Here is a 17070-nt window from a genome sequence, read left to right as displayed (position 1 = left end):
AGCTGTCTTTCCAAATTTTAATAATATGAGAAGCATCACCTTAGCCTTCTACGCAGATGATACTGCCCTTATGAGCAGATCCATAAATCCTAAGAAGTCAGTTACTAATCTCAGTAATATCATATCTCATATTTAATAATCTTGGCTTCGCCGGTCACCGGTGACCCCCGTGGCGCTACGAACAAACTCAGTGCCGGTCACCGGTGACCGCCATGGCATTCAACGTGTTGAAGCGGTGTGAGTATTCCGGATAACCCAATAGTCTAACTCAAATGAAAACTGAACTTACGCAAAATGCAACAGGTATTTATTACAAGTTACAAGAACTATGCTTCGAGCAAAATATTTCATAGTGAGGTATACAACTAAAATAAAAGCTCTCAGAATTTTCAACCCATTTTCTAACATTTTATAAACCATGAGAGAGCTGGAACAGAGTGGTGTTTGATGCAAACTTTCAAACGATTTACACGTAGTTCGGTGGAAAATAACTTTAAATCAAATTTACAAAACAAAGAATAATACTTGGAACATAAACTTAGCTACCAGTACACTGTGGGCCAGAAGACCATGATCTTTGGCCAAAAGTCAAAAATTAAATTTTCAACTAAAATATGCGTAGGCAGTTTTAATACAGCCCAAATTAAGTATTCATAATCATTCCAAACATTATAATTTACTTTTTGGACCGACAAGAGTACAATGCAATGAAAAATATGTTTAATTTTTTTTTAAATGTAACTTTTAAATTTTTTTTTCAAAAATATATGTAGAAATTTCACCTTACTGTTACATTTTTATCAGAGTAATTAGTGTTGAATTGTAGTAAAAATTTTCAATTTGTTGGATTAGTTAATACTCTTGACAAACTTATAGTTTATATCTTATCATTTGACATTTTACAATGTTTCAATGACTTTCGATACTTAGTTCCAAAAAGTTCCACGAGGTAATTAGCTAAACTTTTTTGTTGTTGTCTTCTTTGATGTTTCTTCTTTCGAAAAAACCTGCCCCATTTTGCCTGTATTGCAAAGGTGAAGTAAATATACCGAAAAACAAAAATTATGTTTTTTTTTCATGTTTTCGCGTTATTTTGTAATTAATTCGTGTTATTTTGTAATATTACTTCGGAAATATAATTTGCATTTCATTTTTAATATAAAATTACGAAAATTATTATATTTTCATTGCTATATTTAATTATTTAATCTTACTATATTATTTTTCTTATTTTTGCTCGCCGTATTGTTTTTTGGGGTATTTTTAGTGTATTTCAAAATTTCAACTATGAATTCAATTTACCTGCATATAAAAAAACCCCAAATTTTATCGAAATACAACCATGGATGCTGGCCCACTGTGCAATAGAAGAAATTTTCCCCGAAAAGGGAGAAGATATGGCGGTCCTGAAGATGATTAAAAAGCGTTTGAATTAGGCCGCCAACATTTCACCAAATTATTCAATATATTTGAGAAGAATTTTGTCCCGTTAATGGTTTGTTTACTGAAGACCAACAAAGCGTAACGCCGATGTCCCCAAACACCACTAAGAATTCTTAAACACGCATCATGCGTTCATTTCTCACAGCTGGTAGGATTATTTCATGTATTCTCTTTTTGTTTATTCTGGTTAAGATCTTGTAAATCATGAGACTTGGCTACCCTTCACTAACGGCATACAATATATTCACACATTATTAAATAGGGAGGAAAACAAAATTTCTAAAATGCATGAGAAAAAGCACTTCATAAAATTTTTTTCTTTTCTCTTTGCCGGGAGATAGGAACCATGTTCTTGTACAATCAGGGCATAAAAAAATATGGTTTTCAAAACATTTAATAGCAGGGCTCGAAAAAACTCAGAAATTTTACCCGTCCCCGAGGACGGGTTGTCCAACAATGTACCCGTCGCTTCTAAATAAATAAAAATATAGTTTTCTCTTATTCATTTATATAAATTGCACAATGAATTAGTAGTTACTAGGATTACATTATACAGTAATAAAAGAAATACTAGGTTACTAATAGTAAAACCTAGTATGAAATAATTTAAATAACAAATGTTAAGTTATCTGTCAATTATCATGTCAATTTATCCGATGGTACTGCGTTTTTTAAATGAATCAAATATGACGTTTGCCAGTTCCACAATCATGCCAATGATTTACAGAGGTTTTTGCACAGAAATCAGAAAGAGGTTTTCCATTTAGGTAGATGTTCATAAATGTGTTTAACGCCTCTTGTTTAAGGCCAGGAAGTAATGTGTTTTTTTGTAAGTTCATCGCTGAACCGCTGCAGTACTCCCAGACAGTGAAAACATCGATTCCACCATGCGCAGTATGTTGCTGCATTTCGAGATTAGAGGGTCATTTTAGAAGTGAGGCGCTAGACTCTTGTAAGATAACAGAAATTGAAAATGTATCACAAGCATTAACGGGAAAATGGCCGTCCGCAAGGACGCTGGATTCGAGAAATTTTTGACCGCCGAGGACGGGCGGAAGGGCTGTTTTTCGAGCCCTGCGGTATATCCTGGATATCACAAACATACCGTTTCTTCTATCAGTTTCTGTCAATGACATTCAAACATAGTCATTCTATATATAGATTCATAATTTAACAGGACTTGTAACTGAGGTGAATAGAAAACTCTGAAACTGTATTGGAAATAGATTAAAGTTTTCTTGAATTCACGATAAAAGTTAAAGAAAAATTTCAAGAATTCAAAAAACTGGAATTCGAAAATTCTAGAATTCAAACATGTTTTGTAAGTTCACGATAAAAGTTCTCTTCGATTAAAGTATCAAGCTAGTTGTTGAAATTAAAACTCTTAAGCTAGGCACAGAATTTGTGAATGGATTTGCACTTGAACTTCTATAATGAATACCCACGGATAATGAAAATTTTGTATTGCAATATTGAGGACAATTAATTTTTGTTTAATAATTTAACTATCATTCCTCTGGTAAATTTAATATACTTTGCTTTTTTTTTTCTTCAAAATAATATATTACAGATTTTATTTTCTAATGCTTTTATGTTTTATCAGCTTTCGTGCAAAAATTCAGCAACTTATAAGGAAGTATTTATATATAAAAGAGAGTTTTCTTCACTAAATGCAATTCAAATTTTGTATAAAAAATGTTAATACATCATTGCAGTTAGGGCAAAAGATTTTTTTTCCTGTTCCATCAAAATATCCAGTTTTTCAACTGGTTTTAATCAATGACATGTATTTAAACCACTCTTACAAGATAAAACATTATTTGCATTTAGTAAAAAAAAACTTTATTACTTTGGACTGACTCAGTAACCATTATGCCCCCAACGATAAAGATACAATCAAACTTGTTCTCATGTTCTTTAATAAAATAAGACTTAACATCAGACATTATCAAGGCTTTAATATAAATTTTGCTTCACATAGTATGAATAGACAGAGTATTAATGCATGTGTATAATTATGTCCATAAATGGGATAGTATAATATTAAAAACTTCATAGATTTTAAAATAATTTCAACAGTCTAAACAAGTTGCAAATGCCATAACACTAAAATATAAATGGAAAATAAAAGCTGCAACATAAATTACATCTCAACATGCCACCCAAGCAATTTCCTAAATTTTTCCACTTGTCGTTTCACGTATATAAATCTCACAAGAAAATCATTTTAAAAAGATTTTTGGTCACTTTTAAAACAAAACTTGAAACTCAANCATCGACCACCATAAAAGTAATTTTTTGTTAATTAAAATAAAACTCTATTAGATACTGTGCTTGCACATTTATTTTATGATTTTAATCATTTATTAAAGTAATAGTACATTGTGTAACAATAGTTTTATGAGAAAATAAGTAAAGTAGCTACAGATTTATTGCTTCTTAATCAATGAGATGGGTGTGCCTGGTATGTTTTACAAGGTTTGATATATTGGGATCAAAATTGGTCAATTTTAATGTTAAATCCCCTCGAAACTCCACATTTAATTTATTTCTGTACTTAGTTCATATTGAATTTACGTTAAAGTTAAAGACACACATCAGATTAAAATAATAATATTTTCAAAAATTTTGCAATTTTCGTAAAAAAATACAAAATGTGGTATAGTTTTGTCGCGGTCTGCACTAATCCATATTACTAATGTTTACCTTTTTTTTTTACATGTATTGATAATTAAAATTGATATCTAAACTAAACGAACGGTTTTATCGAAACAATAACTAATTATCCTAAAGTTTTAATAATGGCACTACAAATATTCAACACTGTTCACAGTTTGCAAATATAGCTGAAACTTCGGACAAGCGCACATATGCATATGACTTATAAACCGGAAGTGCAGAGTTCGTGTCACTGCGCGCTGGTACGTAAATACTTGTTTCACCCAAATAAAATAAATATACGTTTATTAATTTATGTTCTATAAAGAAACTGATATTAAGTCAATTATAAAAAAATTCACAAATTTTACATACTCAATTAGGTATGTGTGATTTGCGTATTAAGAACTGTTTTTTATTCGACCCCCAATCGACCCTTTCGATTCGGATCGACCCCCCATTCGACCCTCTGGCTCAGATCGTCCCCTGCTTTTGTTAAATAGACCCCTGGGGGTCTATATAGACCACTTTGGCGACCTCTGCTGTAGAAGATTGGGAATTCAGTCGACTACTGGAAGAAATTACCCTAACATTACTTTTTAATTTCGATTTAATTTGCTTGCAACATAGATAATATCTAATAATAGTATGCCAATATTATAATAATAGGCTAATATCATAATAATAATAAACCAATATTATATCATTAATACACGGGCTCGCCCATTCACCACCTATATTAAAATGGCGTGAGCATTCCGTATAACTCAGTAGTCCAAATCAAATGAAAACTGAACTTGCGCAAAATGTACCTGGTAGTTTTTAGCAAGTTTTTAGGGCTTCTAGTAAAATATTTTATAGTGAGGGATACAATTAAAAATAAAAGCTCTCAGAATTTTTAACACATTTTCCAACATTTTATGAACTACACCACGAGAAATCTGGAACAGAGTGTAAATTTTCGAATCAGTTACATATAGTGCTGTGGAAAATAACTTTAAATCAAATTTAACAAAACAAAGAAAAATCTATTAAAAGATAAATTTAACTACCAATAGAAGAAATTTTCCCAGAAAAGGGAAGAGATATGGCCGTGCTCTGAAGATGATTAAAAAGCTCTTGAATTAGGCCGCCAACATTTCACCAAATTATCCAATATATATTAGAGAAGAATTTTGTCCCGTTAATGGTTTGTTTACTGAAGACCAACAAAGCGTAACGCTGATTGTCCCCAAACACCACTAAGAACTCTTAAACACGAATCATGCGTTCATTTTTCATAGCTGGTAGGATTATTTCACGTATTCTCTTTTTGTTTAGTCTGGTTAAGATCTTGTAAATCATGGGACTTGGCTACCCTTCACTAACGGCATACAACATATTCACACATTATTAAATAAGGAGAAAAAAAATTCTAAAATGCATGAGAAAAAATATTTTATAAAACTTTTTTCTTTTCTCTTTGCCGGGGGATAGGAACAATGTGCTTGTACAATCAGGGTAAAAAGAAATAAATTGGTTTTCAAAACTTTTCATAGTCAATTTGTTTTGAGAGCCGTTAAAGTTATAGTTATTTTATCTACCGCTTAAAAAAAATGCAGCATATTTCGAAGCAATCCAGATTAAATATGTTTGTATTAAAGTAAAAGCCACCAATTATTTTTCTCCGACTGTCCTAATCAAAAAATTATATAAACACTAAAATTTTTGTTTATATTAAAAAGAATAATAGCTGAAGTTAAAAATTGCGTAGTGGAAGAACCAGGTAAGTGAATTTTTAAGAGAAAATTGCATAAAGTGGTCGTATCATTTAGCAAAAATAAAGATAGTACCATTTACTACATTTAATAAAATAAGTATGTTTAATGTAACAGAACTGTCTTTGTTTTCACTTTAAATCCATATTAGTTTTGAGTAAGCTTGCATGATTTTTATTTTCAATACAGCAGTGGTAAATGAAGCGAGGTAAGGAATTATTAGTCCCACCATCGAACAGATCGATAATAAAATAGTTCGGACACCCCTTTTTTTATTACCCTGTTTAAAGCCTCTCTAAAAATGTCACTTACCTGGTTCTTCCACTAAACTTTTCAATTACAGATTTCAACCTACCACGACAAGTCAATAATTAAAAAATATGTACATAAGATCTATTGGTTAGTATTTTAGCTCTTAAATATTTAAGTAGTTTAATTTTGTTTTAATAATTCCTACTTTAATTCTTGTTTAACTACCACTTTGTAAAATTTTTAGCTACCTTACAAGTTGGCTGGTATGGATATCGAATATAATAGCATTACTTTGCTGTCAGTATTACTATTTCAGCGTCATATAATTATTTTCATTAAAAAAATCGTTGGAAGAATGCCAACGTGTAAATAAATAAAATTCTATTAAATTCTTATAAATAAAATTTTTAAATGTCGACGACTACGTGCACAAGTTTCCCATAGGCAACGAAAATATGTAAAATATTAATCATTATTAAAGAGCAAAAATATATTAAAAGAGATAAAAATTACCATCTTTTTTTCTCAATCATTTTTTTTTTTAGTTTTTTATTGGATGTAAATGCAAATAAAATATTTCGTTTTAAATATGAATAATTTACTATGTTCTTTATGGCGGTATTTGGGATTGAATAACTAAATAAACAAAAAATGAATTGAGTTTTTAGTCGCCTGTAGCGTTCTTGCATGCATCAAAAGAAGTTAAAAGAAAGTCAAAATAAAGAAAGTAACCAATCCTAATTCCTAAAAACGAAGACATGAATAACAATGAAATAAAACAAAAATTAAAAAAAAAAAACTAATAAGAACTATTGTTGAAAAAGAACTACACACACATCATATTATTTGAAAATAAACAAATAAATTCCTTATTTTAAACTCATCAAAGAGTGAAATTAATTAAATCAAAAATTCTACTGCCTTGTTCTATGCCACGATGAATTAAATGGATGATTAGATCATGTCATGAAATGTCAAATATGTCACTCATAACTCAGAAATCAAAAAAGAGTAGTGAGAAAGTTTAACACTTTGGTAAATAAAATAAGTTGAATAGGTGTGACGGAAGGTTGCAGACGACCTCCTCATAAATGTTACGCAGAAAATAATAGAGATAAATATACAAACTAATTTGTTTGTTTACTTTTTCTGTAATGATGTTTTTATTTTTATTCTTATCCAATTGAAAAACTGTTTTTATTTTTAAGAAAGGTTCAAAGGTTAAATGAAAAGGTTGATGCCGAACACTTTCTGAAAACGAATAAATAAACAAACGATAAAAAGAAATGAAGGCAAATATCAACAATGATTTTATTCTGGATTAAGGGTTCCTAAAAAGTGTTCCGCGGTACCCTAGGGTAGTGTTTAAGGGTTACAGGAGTTTCGAGATATAGGACTCTTTTTTTTTTTACCCAGAAATTTATTTTGAAGCTAGTAGTTAATTTCATATCAGTTTTATTAGAATCATTTGTGTTTTCCGGGAAATTTTGACGAGAATAACTGAGTTAGTGTACCAGAGCTGCCAATATTTTTGGAAGATATTATTTTAATATTTTAAGAGATAACAAAACTTGGCTTTTTTTTTATTTTATTCCTAGATTTATAATTTTAATTTAAAATGATTTTAACCACCACTTCAAAAGAAAGAACTATCTATAAAAATGATTGATAAAAATGATGATAAAAATAATTAATCATTATATATAATGATTAAAAATGATTGATAAAAATGATGATAAAATAATTAATCATTATATGTAATGATGATCAAAATGATTTTAAATATGCCGTGATAAAAATGCATACCGTGATAAAAATGATCTACCGATAAATATATACCGTGATAAAAATTTTGATAAAAATTTTGATAAAAATAATTAATCCGTACTTAAAATTAAATCAATGAGTATCAGCTACGTGAATTGCATTTATCTTAAGAAAGATGCGAATTGCGCGGGGTCGGAGTTGATTATCCTTACTACTTATAACTAACTTATTACTTATAATGCATGATAACAGAAAAATGGTGCATTTAAAAAATTTGGAAATTGTTTTGCCTACTGCCGATATTATAATTCTCGGAGAATAAAAATTAATAACATTTAAGTGGTTGCTGAACAAGGTGAATTTCCACTGTTTTGATAAGTTATTACTATAACGTGCATACTGATATGTATATACTGATAAGAATATTACTATAATATATATACTGATATGTATATACTGATAAGACTATTACTATAACATATATACTGATATGTATATACTGATAAGACTATTATTATAACATATATACTGATAAGACTACTACTATAGCATATATACTGATATGTATATACTGATAAGACTATTACTATATCATTTACACTGATATGTATATACTGATAAGACTATTACTGTAACAATTTTGAGAGGCCACGGGACGCATTGTTAATATAAAACGACAGAAGTGAATGACTAAATTTCCCTAGATACATTCCCATAGTAAATTAAGTTATGAATCTATTCTTCTTTTTTTTTTTAGATGACGTTTTTGAAATAAGTTCCCTAACGCCTGATGAATTAATAACAGTTAATATTCTAAATTTAAAAATGCAAAACGAAAACTTAATGAATAAATTTTAACGTCATAAATATTCTATTCCAGTTCTAATTCTTTACCTGATATCGAATATAAAATCAATAACTCTCATGTCAGATCGACGTGTTTCTTAATCAAGGTTGGCGATATCAAGAAGTAGCCTTGGCCTTCATTTTTTTTTGTTTCAAATTTTGCCGTTTCTGAAAGGTCAACTACCTCCGGGTTAAACTTGCGGGTTATTTATCACCACGTGACAACCTAATTTTTTTTTAGGGTTTAGGTGCCTTTGGTTATATATAAAAAATAACACAGTATGAAAGTTTGATAAAAGACTCTTTGTGACGCTTTTTGGTTAAAAAGGTTGAGTTTGTGCAATATTTCGGTATTCAGACAATTGCGTCACGTGATTGTAGGACACTTCAGACTTCAGGCTAAATAGTTGCGTGTTTTTAAGATTACAATCTTCAAGTTCAGGTATTTCGAAACAAATTAACTGTTTGGGATATTAAATAATGATTACTTGAGATAATGACGGATGTGAATATTAGAGAAACATTATTTCGGAAATAATTGACGGATATTTTGTGAAATTTATGAGGAAATTTTCGTTTTTGATGCCAATAGAATTATATACCATATTGGCGACATTGTGTGTAAATATGTTAATGGAATGTTTAAATCAAATTCAAGTGCAGGTGTGGTTTCTATTACATTTATTTAGTCGTAATGTGTTTTCCACTGCAGAAATAAAAAGTTGTTATTATATCTAAATTTAATTTTTAAAATGAATGTTAATTACAGGATTGATGCATTTTATTATTAAGCAATGTTAATTTCGAGGAAAACAATGTTAATTTTAATGATTGTTATGTTTTATCATTATTATCATTAGAATCATTATTATCATTTTTAAATCAATGAGGAAATTTTATTTTTTAAAGGCAATGGAATATAAATACCACCTTTGCGGCGTTGTCTGTAAGTGTGATTATAGAAAATGTCTGAATCAAGTTAAAGTTCGAATATAATTTGTAATACATTTATTTTAGGGTGTTTTTTACATTTATTTAGGGTAATTCAAATATAATTTATATTACATACATTATTTAATTTGTATTGCATTTATTAACATTTATTTTATTTTTAATAAAATTTGTATCACATTTATTATAATTTGTATTACATTTATTTATAAATAGGGCTGGAATGTTAATGATAAATGCATTTTTTGCCTTTTTAGTTTTTTTTTACTCCATAGGGCAGTGTTTCCCAAAGTGTAGTACGCGTACCCCCAAGGGTACGGGAACAGTTTAGCGGGGGTTCGCTTTCTTATGCGAAATATCTTGCAACATATGAACATTTCAAAAAAATTTATTTAAAAACAAAACTAGCCATGAAAATTTATGATTACGTATTTTTGTATTGGCAATATTTTGCAGAGTTAAGAGTTAATAATTAGTGGTGTCAACAGCCAGTTGTGATTTTTAACTCTTATGCATTTTTATAGTAAAAAATACATTTATTTTTTTATTAGGGATACACAGTTTGACGAAAAATTTAGAAAGGGTCCACAAAATTCATAAGTTTGGGAAACACTGCCATAGGGCATTAGTCTTATTCTTTTTTTTAATTTTTTAACAATTTCTTATGGATTTCGAATAATATTTTTCATTTTAAGATAATTTTGCAATCAAAAATTTTTTTTTTCTTTACAAAATAGTAGGAATTTCGCATTTAAATTTGAAATTTGAAATATCCTGTCACTAAGAATGTTGATTTTGAAAATAATTTTTCAAGATATAGGAATTTGTTTTCTAACTATAGCGTGATCTTTCAATTTTAAGATTATCAAAAAACATTTGATCAGGTAATGCAACTTGAAGACTAAAATTGAAAATTCATTAATTCTTAATTATTTTTAGGTATTAATTAACATTAATTTAAATTAATTCCTTATTTTTACTGTATTTATAAATACAAGTTTCGATTTATGATTTTTTTTAAAGTTAATATAAAACATGTTTTCGAAAATTTTTGAGTGCATTATCTTATTTTAAGTTTTTTTTTTGTGGAATTTAGATGCATTTTTTTAAGGGCATTTTGTTAAAATTTTCAAATCATCAATATCCTAACCTTGATAATATATTTTTCCCGGTGAAAATAAAAAAAGTTATTTTTAACTTAATTTTATTTTTAATATCGATATTAATTTCAATGATTTAAATAAATTATCATTATTATTAATTTTATAAAAAATTCACTATAATAATTTTTAAAAAAAAGAAGCTAATGAGACGAATATTCTTTTATTATTAACCCTTTTTCTTGCATTTTCCTTTATGTTGATACGTTTTAACTTCATTTACAACGAATTTGTTAAAAACTCTCCTTAGACGATAAGTTTTGAACTCTNCTATAAGCAGATGCACAACATTTCTATTATTAAGATATTTAAAACGGTTTCTAGCTTAATAACAGCTCTATAGCTTTTTAAACAGTTAACAAGTTATATTTACTTTTATAATAAGCTTTATGTAAAGCTGTATGTAAAGCTGTATCTACACTACATGTGCAATTAAAAATGAAACGTAAAACATTATTGGAAATTAACTTTTTGCACTGTTACAAAATTATCTGTTACGAAAAAAAATTTTGTAACAGTTTCTATAATAGTAAAAAAAAAGGGAATTCAAAAATATTTTTTGAAGAAGTTGCAATATTAACCGAGCAAAATGATTAGGTTTAAGCTTATCCCAATATAATCGGGAAATAAATGTGAGCAACCACGTCTATTTTTATAAAATAAAACATTTTGAAATCTTTCAATTGCACTCCTTCCTTTTTGATATAATCTGTTCGTCTTCAAGAAATAAAATTAAAAAAATATTGAGTAGTAAACGCGATGATTGGTAAACAAAGAGAGTAACATTAAAAGGGATACATAATGTATCCAACATAAATGTTAAACATCGTTGACCGCTGACGATTTAACTCCCTTTTCATGTCTAAACATTGCAATGACGAGATAATTCGTCATTGCACTTGTCAATAATGTTTGGGTATGAAATCAATATTTAGAATGTTTTACTTTCTTCTATATTCTATTAAAAAGCAGTTTCTGGTGAACTAGTTTCTGAGTAAAATTACCGAACAACAAAATGCTAACAATGAACAATCAAGTTATGAGTTAAAAATCTTAGACGAGTTAAAAATTAAATCTATTTTCAAAATGAAATTATTGGTATTTCAATGGTTGATTTACAAGTTAAGAATATTGGTAGATAAAGAGTTCTAACAAAAAAAATTTAAAACAATTTTTTTTAACAAAGAAAGCAAAATTTTACAACCAAATTTATTCTTAATTAATATTTTATACTAATTTCGAATTGAGTTCTATCAACATTCAACACACTATGAACACTATCAACACACTAATAATAAAAGACCTGAAAAATAAATACTTGATACTATAGGGCAAAATTATCACATTTTGCTATTGACCAGTGGTCAGTTGTAGCATTTTTTAACAGTCGTCGCTTTTGAAAACATGTGGTCACTTTCCAACAATTATTTAATAATTTTTTATGAAACTATATGTATTAAATAAGCTTTCATGTGTTTAGGCACGGGTAGAAAATTTTTTTTAAAAAAAGATTGATTTCGAGCAATTGAAAAATTTTGATGAAAAGAATAAATTGGTCTAAAATTTCAGGTATTGTGCGATCTAGCAAACGATTTTAAAATAAAATAAGAAAATCCTTTAAATATTTGTATAAATTGTAATACAAAAAGAATATTTTAGTTTTTAATGAAAAATTATTTTTCCCTATACAGAATTAAAATAAAATTATTAAGAAAAGTTAATTTTTATATTTGAAATTTATTAAAAAATTTAATAACGAAAGAAAAAATCACACGCATTTAAGAAATATTTTTAAGTATTTTTTAACTGTTTGGTGCTTGGTTTCCAAAAGAAAAGAGGCTTCTCATACTCATGGCAACAACGAAAGTGCAACTTTTTATTCTTCGGTTATCAAAGTAAAACCCTCTGCTCCTGTTACAAAAATATTTTTATTTCCCGCTATTTTGTAATATCACAATTGGCTATAAAAGAGCCATTTCATAACGAATGGAGAATAACAAGCAGTGAAAAAATTTCATAACTTATATCTATATGAGGAAGAACATTTTATAATTTAAAATTAAAAAATTATTTTTGCAGAATTGTTATTTTTGTAATACTCAGCAGTTTCCATATTTTCTTTGAAAACCACTTACTATTTCACATAATACCTGAAATTTTTGTTCAATTTTCGAAACATAATTAATCGAACGAATTATTATAAATATAATTAAAAAAATACAATTTCGAAATGTAATAAATTTTCAAAAAAGAAATAAATGCAAAAAGAAAAGAATATTGCTTTTAACTAAGTGGAAGCTTTTGTTTCCTCGAAAAAACACTTTAAACCGTGGCTAATTTAAAGCATATATACAAATATTTACAGTAGTTCTTAATGTCGACATTCTATTCACAACCCATTATTTACTGACTTGATTAATGATATGATACCAAAACAAAAACTAATAAGGAAATAATTTTGCTAACAGTTTTTATTTGTTTCTTTATTTTAACATTTATACAAAAAGAGAAAAGACATGGAAAAGTAATACAGATTAATAAAAAGAGAAGAAAATTTATTAAAATAAAATATTTTTTAAAATATTTTAAATTTTTTTTATTTATTTAAAAAAAAATTTCTTTTTTTTAAAACAAATATTAAAAAATCTAAAATTTATATATGATTTAGGTACGGGTAACTAAATTTAGGACAATGAACAGCTAGAATTTAAACTAACTAAACAGTGACAAACTTAAACTAAACAGTGACTAACAGTGAAAAATAGTCTAGATTAGTATTATATATAGTATACCATTTTTCCTGCAAAGCTTTTTGAATCAGTTTAATATAAAGAATCGAACTAAAATGAATAAATCGATTCTAACAAAAAATTTTGGCATGAAATTTTTAACAATTAGTTTAAAATATATTTTTTAAGCAAAAATTGTGAATAAAAAATGTATACATTAAAAAATACTCTAGTAATAAATATTTGTCAAGAGAAAATAATTCTAAAAAAAGGACACAAAATCTTTTTTTAAGAAAATTTTTTCCAGTGGTCACAAGGTTAATGTTTGAATATCTGATTCCGGATTTAATAAATTTTATTTTAAAATGATTTTACCCACAACTACACATAAGTAATTCTAAGATATGTATAAAATATCACTTGAATCGTCGACTCCCTTGATGAGGCTATTAAACTTGTGGCAAATATTAAATATTAAATCACTAGTATAAAAGACAATAAAGATTTATTGGCAGCAATGGGAAACTACGACATCATCGTTAGATTTTTATACTAAGTAAGAAATATTTTAAGCATTAAAATAAAACTTAATCACAAAATATTGTGAAATTTCAATGAGAGTTACTATTTTAATGAAAGAAATATTTTAAGCATTAAAATAAAATTTCATCACACATAATCACAAAATATTGTGAAATTTTAACAACAGTTACTATTTTAATGAAAGAAATATTTTCAGTATTAAAATAAAATTTCATCACAAAATATTGTGAAATTTTAACAACAGTTACTATTTTAATGAAAGAAATATTTTTAGCATTAAAATAAAATGTCATTAAATTTAATCACAAAATATTGTGAAATTTTAACAACAGTTACGATTTTAATGAAAGAAATATTTTAAGCATTTAAATAAAATTTCATCAAACATAATCACAAAATATTGTGAAATTTTAACAACAGTTACTATTTTAATGAAAGAAATATTTTAAGCATTAAAATAAAATTTCATCAAATTTAATCACGAAATATTGTGAAATTTTAAATAACTATTTTAATGAAAGAAATATTTTTAGCACTAAAATAAAATGTCATCAAACATAATCATAATTTCTTCTAAAATCTTAGCGATAATAAAAATCACAACTTACCTCCTATCTCCTAATATGCTTCTCCGATCACCAATCAAACAATTAAATGTATCTACCCCTCCTGATTGTGGTGGTGATAAAGAACAAAAACAAAAACCGAAACTTAACAATTAAGTGGCGCTTTAGTTCAGGAATTCGCCAAACCACAAGCGGCCGTGAAAATTTACTCTTTCTTTTCCACTCCGTTCCGTTTCGTCTCTGATCTTGGAACCATTAAATTCGGTGACAGATGTTCTTTTTTTACTCCCTTTTCTTGGCGGAGATTTGCGGAACGGAGCGCTATTGGCTCGTTTATCAAGCTGACCTCAAGTTACACAAGAGAGCAAGTAATAAGGAGGGCTCTTTTATTTGGCGGTAATATTTAATTCGGAAGTTTGGTTTGGTTTTACCCGTAAATATATAGAGTTGGAATAATTTCTAATTTAGCTGCAACCGTGTTTCTGTGGAAGCGTAGAAAATAAAAGTAGTTAAATTAGTGTGCGGCGTGACAGGTTTGACTTAAGACATTTGATGTTTAAATATAAAACATCACGAATTATAATTTACTAATATTAATTCTTGTAATTCATAACAATTATTTTTTATGGCCAAATTCGCAAGAATTTTCTGGATTGCAACTCCGTTGGACAATGTTATCTACAATAGCAAATAAATTATATAAAAAATTATTATAGATTCCTTAGAACAGAGGTTCTCCATTGTTTTCGACTGCGGAACCCTCTTCTTCTGACGGAACCCTGAGGCTTAATGAATAAATTTCATTAGCAATTGAAATAAAATATTAATGAAAGGAATCTTAATTATTTTTAAAATATTTAGCGATTAAAATTTGAGCCGTGGTGGCTCAGGGGATAGAGCGCTCGCCTCCCAATGATGTGTCCCAGATTCGAATCCACGCGATGGCTGGCTGATGTGACTTCCACATCCGGCTCGCACCGATCACAGTGCTGACGTAAAATATCCTCAGTGGTAGACGGATCATGGGTTAGAGTCCCCTTGCCGTTAGGCTGTCCGTGGGAGGTTTTCGTGGTTTTCCTCCCCGTTTGACGCAAATGAGGATTAGTTCCATTAAAAAGTCTTCCACGAAAGCAAATTTCTCTAGATACTTGATCCAGGAGTTCCCCAGTCTTCTGGAATGGGTTCAAAATTATAAGGATACGGAGTTGAACATTAGCAGTCGTAAACTGAAAATTCGGCCAACTGTCCAACGACGGTTACAAAATATAAAATAATCGGGAATATATTAATCTAAGGACTCTTAATTATTTTGTAAATATTTAATAGTTGTAGTTGTAGTTCATTAACATCGCACTAGAGCTGCACAGTGGGCTATTGGCGACGGTCTGGGAAACATACCCGAGGATGATCCGAAGACACGCCATCACAATTTTGATTAATTGATGTATTAATTGATTTTTATGATATATTAGTGCGAAATTTTTTTATATGGAACAGAAAAATTGCTAAAAACCGTAGCTTGTGAAGAGAAACCGATTGTAGATTTGGAGACTTGATCTTAGATATCAGCGACGAGATAATATTTAAGATCTAATCGATCTTAAATATTTTCTTATGTAAAATATATAATCTTACATAAAAAAAAATATCTACATAGATATAGATCTTAGATAAAAAAATTTATCGAACAGAAAGAAAAAAAATTGTTCCTCAGTGTTATCAATACTTACTTCGTGTTGCCATTTTCCCTTATCTAATGTTGGCAAAACTGCTATAGATCAAAATGCATTCAACAAATATTAAAATTTATTTTTATTCTTGTTAATGAAATTAATAAACTAATTTTTAGATTTTTCAAATATATTTAAATTGTCGAAATATAATAAAATTGAGTTTTAGTTCAGGCTAAAAAAATTAATATTGTTATTAAAATAGCTGTTCTATTGCACACGCAATTTCATAAAAGAAACGTCAATAAATGACTTAAAAAGAGCGAAAATTAATATTTTTAAAAATTATTAAGCTATATTCTGTTTTCTTAGTTATCAATAGTATAACAATGCATTAAAATAATCAGTTATTTTTAACAATGCTTTAAACTGAGAAATTTCTTGATTTCAATTTATGTAAGTGAAAAACTCAGTATGATTTCAGGTGTAAAAGATTTAATTGAGATAAATTAAGTATAGCCCATTACATTAAAAAAATTTAGAGCCTTCTATAATTTTCTTCTTGCATCAATTAGGGAAAAGGATTTTATAAAGTTATAACTGTAAAAAATAAAACTCAGTTTTTTTTTTTTGAAAGAAATTTTATATAACTTTAATTCAATGATATTTGATGCATTTCTGTATTAGATACTGAAAATCAATTTAGTTAATACTAGAAATTGTAGCTT

General features: G+C 27.9%; 1 protein-coding gene across 1 annotated transcript in view; it reads right to left on the bottom strand.

Moving 5' to 3' along the window:
• Positions 1-14938, bottom strand: part of LOC107445008 (very long chain fatty acid elongase AAEL008004-like) — a 55261-nt gene extending 40323 nt beyond the window's left edge. Inside the window, exon 1 of the mRNA XM_043042237.2 lies at positions 14715-14938. The gene's annotated coding sequence lies outside the window, so the exon portion shown is untranslated. The remainder of the gene's footprint in view (positions 1-14714) is intronic.
• Positions 14939-17070: the final 2132 nt, after the last annotated feature.

This window comes from Parasteatoda tepidariorum, chromosome 9, assembly GCF_043381705.1.
Source record: "Parasteatoda tepidariorum isolate YZ-2023 chromosome 9, CAS_Ptep_4.0, whole genome shotgun sequence".
Lineage (NCBI taxonomy): Eukaryota > Metazoa > Arthropoda > Arachnida > Araneae > Theridiidae > Parasteatoda > Parasteatoda tepidariorum.
This window is presented reverse-complemented; position numbering and strand designations above follow the sequence as displayed.